This window comes from Arachis ipaensis, chromosome B8 (assembly GCF_059453495.1).
Source record: "Arachis ipaensis isolate K30076 ecotype BB chromosome B8, ASM5945349v1, whole genome shotgun sequence".
In the NCBI taxonomy this organism is placed as follows: Eukaryota; Viridiplantae; Streptophyta; class Magnoliopsida; order Fabales; family Fabaceae; genus Arachis; species Arachis ipaensis.
Window position 1 is genome coordinate 127,896,201 of NC_142443.1, and position 14,523 is coordinate 127,910,723.

General features: G+C 29.1%; 1 long non-coding RNA gene across 1 annotated transcript; it reads right to left on the minus strand.

Annotated features, from left to right (window-relative positions):
• Window positions 1-1,855: 1,855 nt before the first annotated feature.
• Window positions 1,856-2,825, minus strand: LOC110265729 (uncharacterized). The gene is made up of 3 exons (XR_002351977.2): window positions 2,141-2,825; window positions 1,975-2,050; window positions 1,856-1,886 (listed from the first exon to the last, which is right to left on the minus strand). It is a non-coding gene; the product is annotated as an uncharacterized LOC110265729 (long non-coding RNA).
• Window positions 2,826-14,523: the final 11,698 nt, after the last annotated feature.

Genomic DNA, 14,523 nt, shown 5'->3' on the forward strand with positions numbered 1-14,523 from the left:
GTCTCTTTTGTGGTAGTGTTTGCAAGGATAGTAGCATCTTGTATTATATTTTATGAATAAGATGCTATATTGTTAGAGATCTTTGTCTTAGAAATGAACATGAGAATCTTTTTGGTGAAACATCACATATTCTCTTATTACAGTCAAATCTATTCAAGATCAGCAGATATCTTTCCTAGCTTATTCAAGTTACTTATATCGAAGTTGGAACACAAGGTTGTTCCTTCACAACATAGCTTATTTTTACTTTTTAAGGATTCAAACAAAAGTTTATTTGATTTTATTTTTATCGTTACAATACTCTCAAGATTCAGATAACTTATATATTGAAATAGTACATTTTCTCTATCTGTTTTTTTTTATATATTTTATTAGATATAATAAAGGATCACATTATAAACTTGAACAGAGCATATACATCATTAAGAAAATGCTAATGTGAACATACTTTAAAGTATATGAATTAATTAAATTATTTAGAATATAAAACTCATTTGTAAAAGATTAAGTAAGATTCATTACACAGAAATGAATAAACTAAGTTGGATGCACCCTATCTATAGGGAAATTGTCCATATAAAACTTTTTCCATTAGAAGATTTTTAAATTAACAACATGCAAATGCTGTTTGGGAGTGCCAAGAGAAAGAAGAACATAATAAATGAACTTTTGATATTTCTATCATGGTTGTAGCTGTATCGTTGTACTTTTAAAATCATAATTTGTTTTTCATACCCCTCATATTTCTCTTTATCATGTGCGATGGTGTAACAGTGCTCTGAGTTATTTCTACTTTCTTTTACTTGAGGGACAGAAGATAGTCCTTTTTATCTTTTGGCTGCATTCCCCTTATGCATTCTTGTTACCTCCTACTAGTGAACAATATGCAAACTAATTTAGCAAATAAGTGTTAAAAGATCCCAGAGATTATTTTTTAAAACACCTGAAATTCCTTTCTGTTTCATCCACTTAGGTTGGGTCCTATTAGTCCACCCTTTAATTTTTCATTAAATATTTTGTAATAGTAAAAAATGTAAAAATTAGTCAACCTGATAACATCAAAATAGCAATGCTCATAGGAATAATTTTAAGGGTTATGTACAAGAATAAAAAATTGAAAAAATAAACAAAATAGATTCGCTCATTACTATAATGCAGTAATGACCAAAACTTAGTTGATAGTATTGGAAGCATAAAATTTCAGATCCACTTCTTCTTTAAGAATGGCAAACTAAGCAGTATTTGTATTTTTCCACTTCATTCTCCCTAATTCCTCAGCAAAATACACATTAAAAATAGAAAAGAAAAAGAAACTATGGTTGCTAGTAATTGCTTTGATTTTCTTCCCCCCTACAAAGATAGAACTTCATGAACTACTGTCATGTATATTTATTTTAGCTATGGATACCAACAATTTCTCAGCAAAATTGTTTTGATCAAATAACATAATGAAACTCAAAGAAGAAAAGAACAAGCTTCAAATTAGATTTTTAAACTGAATAGATAAACCTCAGCCACCAATAAGGTTTCATATTGAAACTAAGCCATAACATAAATCAAAATTCTAAAAATCATTAAAATTGCTGCACAATCAACCATGTATTATTCAGTTTATGAAGTCTAGCAAGCTGTAAAGCAATTTAACATCAATAAAAAGCATTCTTGGCTGCAAACACTAAGCAGCAACAACCATCCAAATATAAGTGCATTCACAAAAAAAAAAATGAATAACTCATTCTCCTGTTCTAAAGTATTTAAGATTCAGAGTAATGTAAACAAGTTCCAAAAGTAAAATTAATAGAAACAGAAAAAAAAGTGCTTTTAAACTTGTTTTTGATTGTTGTAACGGATGGTACACAACTCTGCCTCATCATCATCATTTGTCCCTGAAATTTAAGCGACATATTTTTAAGTTTAAAAAGAGTAAAATAAGTATAACAAAAAATAAAAAATAAAATTTAAAACATTTTATACCACCAAAATCGTAATCCATTGAGGAGTCAGTCTTGCCACCACTCTGTTCATAATACCTTGAGGAATCTAAATATTCCTGGATCAAAACAACAAATACAAAGGCTTATGAGCTAGCCATACAATATTATATGTAACAAAATATACTCAACAAATGTATTGTACTTACATCTTTCTCCTCAAACCATTCAATGTGAACATACTCATCACTTTCAGCATCTACGAAGGAGTAGTCTTCACCCTCAATATTCTGTGAAACTTTAAATTCTATATACTTTGTCTTACTTCTATTAATATAAAATATAAATGATATAAGATAAAAAAAAACTGCTTCCAAAGCTTCTCTCCACCCTTCTATCTTCCCATTTATTTCCTCTTCCACTTATCTATATGACTATCTATCTCAAACATGCACTATACAATAACTTGAATATGTTCAACTGGGCATATTTTACAGGCAAAATAAAAAAAAAGGGTTGATTTTTTAGAAGTAACCAACAAATACTAGCAAAAATATACAGATAACCCAGTGCAACAAAATATCCAGAATATACATCTTGTTACAATATCAGCAAAGTCATATCAGCCATATTAGTGTAGTCATGAGAATCACTCAAATATATTATCAGATTTCTTTGATATGCTTCCCTCAAAGCTAAAAAACCTGCATATACTTAAGATTGGGTATTATAACATCAAGTTAAGCAGCAGTTATTGATTTTTTTTTATCAGTTATGCCAACACAATATGGTGTAGATTACAAAATGCACAAGTTTATTGGAACCATCAACCTGAGCTTCCTAGTTCCTACTTCAATCAAGGTCCACCTTATTGTCCCCATCTCATTGTTTATACACGCAGTCTTCAATTATCTATGTTTATTCAAACCACTACAGCATTGAACCCCCCCTTTCCTTCGAAACATGAAAAAAAAAAAGTGTAGCACAATAATGGAGAATTATAATTGCTACATATAACTACTAAATTGGCATGAATTTTAGCTACACCAACATGCTTGTAGCACAGAACAGAACAAATATAGCATACAATCCCTGCTTTAGTAATCACTAATACTCGATTCCACCCCAAAATAAAAATAAAAGATCACAATATGGCCATGAAAATGAAAAAGCAACAAATTGTTATTTTTACCGTATAGCAAGAAGGCACATCATCATTCAATCACACTCGAACTACTAACCATATAATAAGATGATACATCATCGTTCAATAATACTCTAACTACTAACAATCAAGGATTTGGGCATTTAAACAAAATTACTTGAAAGGAAAGCCACAATTATTGCTTCGCCTTTGGACCCAACGTGGACGCTGGCCTTGATGGATGACTTGCTATTGAACAATCAACGGGGAGGGAGAGCCTACGAACGACGGGGAGATGGATTGGACGGCGACGGCTCGGCTGGATGCCGACGGCGAAGGCTGAGACCAGCGGAGAGTCATGTAGGTGGTGGTGAGTTAACAGGGAAAGGATTTGGAAATTAGGGTACCGTATGGTGAGTTTGGGGGTGGAGCTGTGGGGTGGTGAATTAAGGATTTTATTAGTTAAATTTAAAAAAAAATTTATGGTAAACATCAAAAAATAATTATTATTATTATTAAACCCCATGTGGGGTATATTTATAATTTATCACTTGTGTCTATTAGAAAAGCTCAAAAGCCTTGAGCTTACTGAAGACAGACTCTAAAAAAATTACCTTTAAATTAAAATTTTAAAATAAAAAAACATGATATCTAACTATATCTAATAAATTTTAGTTTTTAATATCACACTATTTATGATTTATTTAAAGATAGATAATCAGGAGAGAGAAAAAATATTTAATAAAGTAACGTAAAATTTTATATATTAAGTTTTGATTGTTTGATTGATGTGAAAAAAATAAATTATAAAAGTCTTGAAATATTTTTATAGCAAAATATCTATTATCTATTATATATTTCTAATTTTACAATTAAAATGTGTCACATATCACTCTCTCATTGCAATTAGAATCAAATCTTTTCTTCCAAAATTAAGAAATTTTCCTCTTCTTCTTACTAATTTTACAACCAATTCATCTCATTGCAATTGAATTCAAATATTTCCCTCTAAAATTAAAGAATTCTCCTATCCTCCCTCTTCCTTCCTCTATTTCTCTCGTTCCTTCAACCACTCTATCTATTTTATATATCATTATCAATATCAATGACTAATTACTAATTTGACAATTAAAATATGCAACATGACATTCTTTAATTGCATTAAAATTAAAATTAAAATTAAGATATACCTATATTATGAATTATATATTACTATCTAATTTAACAATCAAATGTGTCACATGACACTCTCTTATTAAAACTGAGAGAAAATATTTTTTTTCAAAATTAATAAACTCCCTTCCTAAATTCTCTCATCTACCTCTCTCCATTTTTCTATTTCTCTCTACTATTTTATATAATTTATATTTTATATTAGTAATTTGACAAATCAAAATATGTCATTCGATATTTTTTTACAATTAAAATAAATATTTTTCTTCCAAAATTAACAAACTCTCACTTTTACTCTCATTTTTCATCTTTATCTTCCTCTCTCTTTTCTCTCATTCTCTATTTTTTCTATTTTTTCTCTTCTACAAAAAATAAAATGAACAAAATAATATAATTTAAATAAAAATATTATTATTAGTGTTATTATATGCATATATAATTTTTTAGTTTTTTATTTAGTTTTAAATTTTCACCGCTTATCTTTTTAATCTATATTTTCATTTCTCTTCTTTCAAATATTTATTACATATAATTTGGAGAGAATACTAATGTTATAATTAAAAGTTAGAATCAAAATTTAATTGTTTTAAAAAATTAATTTTGAGTTAATTTTATAACTATCAATATAATTTTCTTATGCTAATATCTAATTATATTTTTATATACATAGAGAGAAAAAATATTATTTTTAAATAGCAAATATAAAAATTAATTATTTTTATTTGTGCAACAAACTTAACAGTTAACACCTAACTAAATGTAAAAGCATACACGTTAAATTATTTTAAATTTTAGATAGCGAATGTTAAAATTAATTATTAATAAAAATTAGACTTTTCATATAAAAATAATAACTAAAAATCTTATTATTTGATTTTTTATTTACAGATACTTTGGTCTACTTGTCTACTTAGCCAGAGACTTTTGTTGACCTAGAACTTTTTTTTGTAAAAGTAGTTTGATTTTATAAATCTTTTGTGCCATGCATAATTCGTACTGTCAGAACAAAGAGTATCGTAATTTAAAAAAAAATTATATTCCCATAATATTATTACGAGTAAAAATACTAGTTAATATATAAGCAAAAGAATTTGCATGTTTTAACTTTCAAATAATCTTTAAAATAAATTCAAATTCCATTTAGATGATTTATTTGATCAAATCAAACTTTATAATTTAATTATCAAAATAATAATTAAATAATAATTTAAAATATATTAAAATACTCGTTAGTATATGAACTTATAAATTTTAAACACAACAAATCAAACTAAATTTGCCAATTAAAATTACTATTTAACAAAAATTCTCAAAGACATGATAACATGAAATAATTATCATAATAGTTAGATGCCAAAAAAAATTTTAATATTATTTTTTTATTATATTCTATTATTAACAAATATTAATAATTCTAACCATAAATAATGATCATATTGTGAGTCAATTTAATAATCATATTTATATGCGTATAATTTAATAAATAAGATACATTAATTTTTTTTAATGAAAATTATTATTATTATTAATCTATCTAAATTATTAATATTTTTTAATAAATTTTAAAATGTTTATTTCTCACCTTATTATCCATATCATCATGATAAAATCCACGTAAAATAATTACATAAATTGTTAAAATGTGTTTAATAGCTAATATAGGTATATATTCACAATATATAATTTATATATATAAAAATATATGAAAAATACGTATGTATTTAGCATACTTTTTTTATCATCTAACACATTTTACGTTCATTAAGAGGGTTAATTTTGTCCTTCAAATTTTACTACACGATAAATTTGTCTAAGGCTACTTGTTAGTACAAAGAATATCATATTCCGCTATTTCGAATGCCATACGGGATAATTTTCCTAAATTATATTTGTATTTGTTAATTATTAAAATTTAATTTGAGATATGGAATCAGTTATATTAAGAGAATTTTTATCTTTTTATTTATAAATTTTTGTATTTTTCTTAAAAATTTTGTATTTATGAGAAAAAAGATGAAATAAAATGATGCTATTTTTCTATAATTCAATCCACAAAATTATATGTTTTTCTTAAAAAAATTATTTTTTATTTAAATATTTGTTACAAAAAATTTTTGTTCCTAAAATTAAAAAAGAGAATGGAAGATTAGAAGATGAAAAAAAAAAAAAGAGAAAGGAGAAAGAAAAAGCATAGAAGCAAAAAATGAGAAGACCAAAAAAAATAAAAAAATGCAAAAGAAAGTTACATATGAAGAAAAATAACGCGTACGTACATGTAATATGTTTTTCTTTTTTACACATACAGTTACACTTAAATACTAAAGATACTTGATCATTAAATATTTCTGTCTATTTTTTTTTTTATGGACGCACTGTAATACAAGACTTTGACTATGACAAAGATAAAACAAATGAAAAAGGCCAATTAAGTTTGCTAAACACACCCTTTCAAATTAGGCAAACATCCTATCCAAATAGTCGACCGATGTATATCATTACTTAGGCTTTTAAAACTTTTTTTTTTAACAGAAAAAAAAAATTATTTTTCAGTCAAAGAAAAGTCAAAAAATACTTATAAGGATCACAGAAATATCAGTTTTATATCAATACAAAGAAGATAAATATCCTATGTATTGAACTGTAGTTTGATAGAGAGTACAATATTTTATTACTAAAAATCTTAAAAGGTAGAAATAAAAATAAAACTGAATCTTTTTTATTTTTAGATCTACACATACTTACTACAAAATACTAAAATATATTTTCATTTTTTCATATAGGTCTAGATAATTTCTAGATCTAAAAGTTTTTCTAGCAACATCTTCTCTCAGGATATTTTTTTCTTAGATCTAAGTAGATCGGTAAGGGAAACCAAGAAACACCACCACAAAAAAAAAAAAATACCACAAATGGTTGTGATAAGAATCAACATGGATTCTCAAGAAAGAATAAACTTAAATGAAAGTTAAGAAAAAAAAAAGATTCCATACATGTATAAATAGGGGCACATATCCGAGCCATCATACACAAGCAATAAAACAATTCTCTCTCCTTCTTTACCTTATAAATATTCTTCTCTCTCTTTTATCTCTATGTGGTTTTAAAGTACAATAACTACAATACTAGTAAATATATATATAGATTACTTATATTATAGTGAAATAAGAACATATTTATATTTTTCTATTTTATATTTATTATATATTTTTTTTATTTATTTCACAACACGTTATCAGTACGAGACTCTGATCAAATTTTTAGGAAGACTCAGGTAATAAATTTTTATTATGTCAAAACTTTCTCATCTTGAATTCAATGCTCTTGATATATCTGGAAACAACTATTTATCATGGATACTAGATGCTGAAATCCATCTTAATTCAATGGATCTTGGAGATACCATTAAGGCCGAAAATAATGCATCCAAGAAGGATAAAGCCAAAGTCATGATTTTTCTTCGTCGTCATCTTGACGAAGGATTGAAAAATGAATATCTCACATTAAAAGATCCTGCAGATCTTTGAAAAGACCTTGAAGAAAGGTATAATCATCAAAAGATGGTGATACTTCCTCAAACCCGTTATGAATGGACGCACTTGCGTCTACATGATTTTAAATCCACAAATGAATATAATTCAGCAATATTTCGAATCACCTTACGAATGAAATTATGTGGGAAAAATATATCTTATAATGATATGTTAGAGAAAACTTTCTCAACCTTTCATGCCTCAAATGTGCTCCTGCAGCAGCATTATCAAGAAAAAAGATTTAAAAAATATTTTGAGTTAATTTCTTACCTTCTTGTTGCTGAACGCAACAATGAATTACTTTTAAGGAATCATGAAACGTACCCAACTGGCGCCACCCCATTTCCTGAAGTAAATGTGGTAAATTACCCCAGAAGAGGTAAATGGCAAGGTTTTAATAACAAGAAAAATTATGGAAGGAAAATGAATTATGTTCAAAAGAGAGGATCTCACCAGAAGTGGAATAAAGAAAGAAATTGGGCAAAATAAATCAACAGAAGATAAATGTTTTCGTTGTGGTGGAAAGGGTCATTGGTCACGTTTGGCGGAGCTTAGTTAAGACAAGGGGGCCACGGCCCCCCAAACTTTTGTTAAAAAAATTAGTAGTACTTTTTCAGAAAATAAAAAATATTTCAGTTGGCTCAAATACTTTACTATGATTTAAAATATCAAAATTCAATCTTCATCTCTTCCTTTTATTGCACAATAGTTTTTAGTTTTAAACATTCAAACCTTGTTGAATTTGGACTGAACTGAGTGTATTCGTATTTTGCAGCTCTCTATTCAATAAGTAACACTCCCTCTATCTTTGAGTTCAAATATAAAAAATTAAGTATTTTTTATTTATGTAATTTAATATTATTTTATATTTTATTTTTTATTTAATTTAATTTTTTATATGATAAAAAAATATTAGAATATTCAATAAGTATTGATATTATTGTATTTGTATAAATTGATTAAAAAAATTCAATAAATATTATAAATTTTAATATTTATCCTTTTAATTTCTTTTTACATATTTTACAGGATATATATTCAAATTTTTATATAAAATAATCATAAAAATCAAAGAATTGATGCATTTTTAAGAGGAAGGCTAATATTCAAGAAGGAGAACATATAATTTTTACAATATCAACCCCTGTAGATATTTCTTCTATTTTAATGAATCACGAAGAAAGTGAGATACAACCTTCAAATGTTTAAAGAGTTGCATCTGATGAGTTTGACCTTAATTCTTTAGAACAAGACACTGGAAAACGACTTCAAATTTGGCAATGTCACCCAAATCAGAGAAATGAGGTTAGACGAGCTTATATTAAATGGGTCCATATTAAAAATATCTTGTCAATTATCTTTTATCTGGCCCCCCAAAATTTTATTTCAAGCTCCGCCACTTCACGTACCTGTCATATACCAAGGCACCTAGTCGATCTTTATCAAGCATCTTTGAAAAATGATGACAAAGGAAAGGAAACAAATTTTGTTTCAAATGATGCTGAAAATTTCACCATTCATTATGATGTTTCTGATTTCTTTGAGGATCGTGAAGGAAATATTGGTCATTTGATCAATGATGGAATAGTTTAATATGTGAGATTGTTAAGTATCCATGTAAATAAATAATGTAAAGAACTTATTGTTAAGTTTTATTTTCTATGTATTTAAGTTTCAAATATGATGTATATAAATAATGAAATATTAATGTTTATGAATTTTGAAATCATTAAATGTGTCAAGTTTTAAAATAAAATTTTAGTATATGACATTATTTTTATGTACAGTGTTTCTTAGAAAAATAATTCCAATCAAGAATTCAATTTGACTGTGCTTGTATTACTACTTATTTTATTATTATTATTTATCTTTGAAAAAAATGGCAAGGATATGTAATGAAGATGTATGCTTTGCGGATAGTGCAAGTTCGCATACCATTCTCAAATGTGATATATATTTTACCCATCTTGTGTCAAAAGAAGAATATGTTAATACTATTATTGGCTCAGGCAATGTGATTGAAGGCTCCGGAAGAGCTATAATTTTGTTTCCTGGAGGAACAAAATTCATACTAAATAATGCACTATTATCTACCATGTCTCTAAAGAACTTATTGAGTTTCAAAGATATTCGCCGAAATGGATATCATATTGAGACTATGAATGAGGAAAATCATGAGTATTTATGTATCACAACTCATGATTCAAATAAAAAGGTTATATTAGAGAAGTTGCCCTCATTTTTATCTGGATTATATTATACTAAGATTAGTGCAATTGAATCACATGCCACTGTAAACCAGAATTTTACTAGCCCAAATGAATTCATAACTTGGCACGACTGATTGGGTCATTCGGAAAAAACCATGATGCGGAGAATTATTGAAAACTCCCATGGACATTCACTAAAGAACCAGAAAATTCTTAAATTTAGTGAACTTTGTTGTGCTGCATGTTCTCAAGGGAAGTTAATTTTAAGGCCATCACCAATAAAGATTGGATTTGAGTCCCCTGAATTCCTAGAAAGGATTCAAGGTGATATATGTGGACCTATTCATCCACCATGTAGATCTTTTAGATATTTTATGGTCCTGATAGACGCATCTTCGAGATGGTCACATCTGTGTTTATTGTCTTCTCGCAACCTAGCGTTTGCGAGATTACTGACTCAAATTATTCGATTAAAAGCACAATTTTCAGAAAATCTAATCAAAGCAATTTGTCTTGATAATGCTGGTGAATTTACTTCCCAAGCTTTTGATGCTTATTGTATGGCTAATGGAATAAGTGTTGAACATCCAGTAGCTTATGTTCACACACAAAATGTGTTATAAGAATCACTTATTAAACGCCTCCAATTAATTGCTAGACCCTTACTTATGAGAATAAATCTCCCAACTTTGTTTTGGGGGCATGCTATTTTACATGCCGCAGCACTTATTCGATTGAAGCCAACAAGTTACCATCAGTTCTCTCCTATGCAATTAGCTTTTGGCCAGCAGCCAAATGATTTCCATTTAAGAATATTCGGGGTGCGATATATGTTCTCATTGCACTACCTAATTGCACTAAAATGGGACCCAAAGAAGATTGGAGATATATGTTGGATATGATTCTCCCTCTATAGTAAGGTATCTTGAGATACAAACGGGGGATGTATTTAAAGCCCAATTTGCGGATTGTCATTTTGACGAATCAAAATTTCCAACATTAGGGGGAGTAGAGAATAAGCTTCCTGAAAAGGAACTTAATTGGAATGCATCATCGTTGATGCATTTAGATCCTTGATCAGGGTAATGTGAACTAGAAGTTCAAAAGATTATACATTTGCAAAGAATAGCAAATGAATTGCGTGATGCATTTTCCGATACAAAGAGGATAACCAAATCTTATATACCAGCGGAAAATGCCCCAATTCGAATTGATGTCCCAGTTGGACAAATATTCACCGAAGCAAATACACGCCAGAAGTGTGGCAGGCCTGTCGGTTTCAAAGACAAAAATTCTCGAAAGTGTAAAGAGATAAATACTATTCCTGTTGAAAAAGACATAGTAAAGACACCTGCAGTTGTCCAAAATTTTGATATAGTTTTAACGCCAGAAGACGTTCAGGTACCTGAAAATTGTAAAAATGACGAGATCTCGATAAATTATGTCTTTACAGGAGAGAAATGGGACCAAAATAAGACAATTGTCAATGAAATATTTACATATAATGTGGCATTAAATATCATGCATGAAAATAAGGATCTTGAGCCAAGATCAGTCGAAGAATATCGACAAAGGAATGATTGGCCAAAATAGAAAGAAGCTATGAAGGATGAATTAGACTCACTTGCAAAATGTGAAGTCTTTGGACCTGTAGTCCGTACACCTGAAGATGTAAAACCTGTTGGATACCAATGGATATTTGTAAGAAAACGAAATGAGAAAAATGAAGTTGTACGCTACAAAACTTGACTTGTAGCACAAGATTTTTCACAAAGGCCCGGTATAGATTATGAAGAAACATATTCCCCTGTAGTGGATGCAATAATATTGCGTTATTTAGTCAGTTTATCCGCATATCATAAATTACATATGCATTTAATGGATATGGTAACAGCCTACTTATACGACTCATTAGATCGTGATATCTATATGAAAGTCCCTGAAGGACTGGTATAATCGTCTTATTGAGTGTCTGGCCAAAAATGGATTCAAGAATAATGATATCTGTTCATGTGTTTTCATAAAGAAATCTACATTTGAATTCATTATAATTACTGTGTACGTTGATGATTTAAATATCATTGGGACTCATGAAGAGATTCCAACAATTATAAAAACTATAAAAGAAGAGTTTGAGATGAAAGATCTTGGAAGGATTAAATTTTGTCTCGGCCTGCAGATCGAGCATATAAAAAATGGGATCTTTATTCATCAAACAACATACACAGAGAAGATCTGGAAGAGATTTTATATGGATAAGTCACATCCATTAAGTATTTCAATGATCGTAAGATATTTGGATGTGGAAAAGGATCAATTCCGTCCTAAGGAAGAAAATAAAAATATCCTTGGTCTTGAAGTACCATATCTTAGTGTCATTGGAGCACTAATGTATCTTACTAATAATACACGACCTGATATATCATTCGCGGTGAATTTACTAGCAAGGTATAGTTCCTCTCCAACCAGAAGACATTGGAGTGGAATTAAGTAAATCTTTCGATATCTTCAGGGAACGGTTGATATAGGATTGTTTTATCCCTATGGATCCAAGTCACAATTAGTTGGCTATGCAGATGTAGGATATTTGTCTGATCCACATAAAGGGAGATCTCAAACAGGATATGGTGGTACAGCTATATCATGGAGGTCCACAAAACAGACGATTGCAGCAACATCTTCTAATCATGCTGAAATACTAGCGATACATGAAGTTAGTCGCGAGTGTTTTTGGCTCAGGAGTCTAATCCAATATATTCTGTCATCATGTGGACTGATTGATCATAAGATAGCTTCAACTGTCCTGTTTGAAGATAATACAGCATGCATTGCTCAATTTAAGGGTGGATACATCAAAAGCGATAGAACAAAACATATTTCTCCCAAATTCTTCTTCACGTATGATCTTCAAAATCAAGGGACAATTGATGTTCAATAGATCCGCTCAAGTGACAATCTTGCGAATTTATTCACGAAGTCACTCCCAAAATCTTCCTTTAAAAGATTGGTACATGAGATTGGATGCGCCAATTTCAAGACATTAAATGATGTCGACAAGAGGGGGAGACTGTACTCTTTTTCCCTTGGTCAGGTTTTTTTCCATTGAATTTTTCTTGACAAGATTTTTAATGAGGCAGTCTCCATCACAAAGGATATTGTACTCTTTTTCCTTCACTAAAATTTTTTTCCCATTAGATTTTTTCTTTAGTAAGGTTTTAATGGGGCATAATCGTAAATGGACATCCAATGGAGAGTGTTGTGATAAGGATCAACGTGGATGTCCATTCTCAAGAAAGAATGAACTTAAATAAAAGTTGAAAAGAAAGACCCCATACATGTATAAATAGGGGCACATATCTGAACCATCATACACAAGCAATAAAACAATTCTCTCTCCTTCCTTACCTTACAAATATTCTTCTTTCTCTTTTATCTCTGTGTGGTTTTAAGCTACAATACTATAATATTAGTAAATATATATAGATTACTTATATTATAGTGAGATAAAAGCATATTTATATTTCTCTATTTTATATTTATTATATATCTTCTTTATTTATTTCACAACACAAATAAGTTATTAAAACAGAAACATAAAGAATAGAGCTAAGTTCAAGTCCAAAACACGGTCCATAATGAGAATCGTAGAAAGCATATTTAGATCTAGATCTCAGATCTAGATATCAGAAAATAGGAAAACCAGAGATAATAATCGAAAAATAAAAAAAAGAGTAAGGATGAGAGGAGGAAGACAGGTGAGAGGAAGAAAGGGTGGTGGGAAGGTATGGACGACGAGGAAGAAAAGAGGAAGAGAAGAAAGGAAGGAGGTTTAAGGGGAAGTTTACATATTGTACACAATTTATAACTTTATTAAAATGTCAATTTTACCTCACTATTTCGGCATCACCACCGCCATTTCTACCTTTCTCACTTTTCTTTTAGAGTTATCAAAAACTACTACCATCTTCAAATCAAATCCAAATGTTTAGGGTTTAGGGTTTTCTCACTTTTCTTTTAGAGTTATCAAAAACTACTACCATCTTCAAATCAAATCCAAATCAACAAAAACTCAAATCCAAACTAAATTCAATATTATAAAATCAACAACAAAAACTCAAATCCAAACTAAATTCAATATTATAAAATCAACAATAAAAATTTCGATCACATCCCAAGTGAGAAAACAATGCACAAATCCAAATTAAATTCAATATGCAAAAAATCAACAAAAAAATTATCAATCTCATCTCAAATGAAACAAATACAGATTCAAATTTTTTAATAAAAATAAAAAATTTCACAGAGGTAAAATAAATCACAAAGGAGAGGAAGGCAACGAAGACCATATCGGAGCACAAGGATGAGACATGAGACTACAAGTTAAGGGAAGGAGGAGACAACAAAGACGCAAAGAGAGTAGGAAGGCAAATGCACTGCGGAAAGAAGACGAAGCAAATGCATACAGTACAGATCTACTTCTAGTGGCATCCAGTCCTCTTCTTTGTCGCCATAGATCTGTGGTGGTTCCTCGTGCT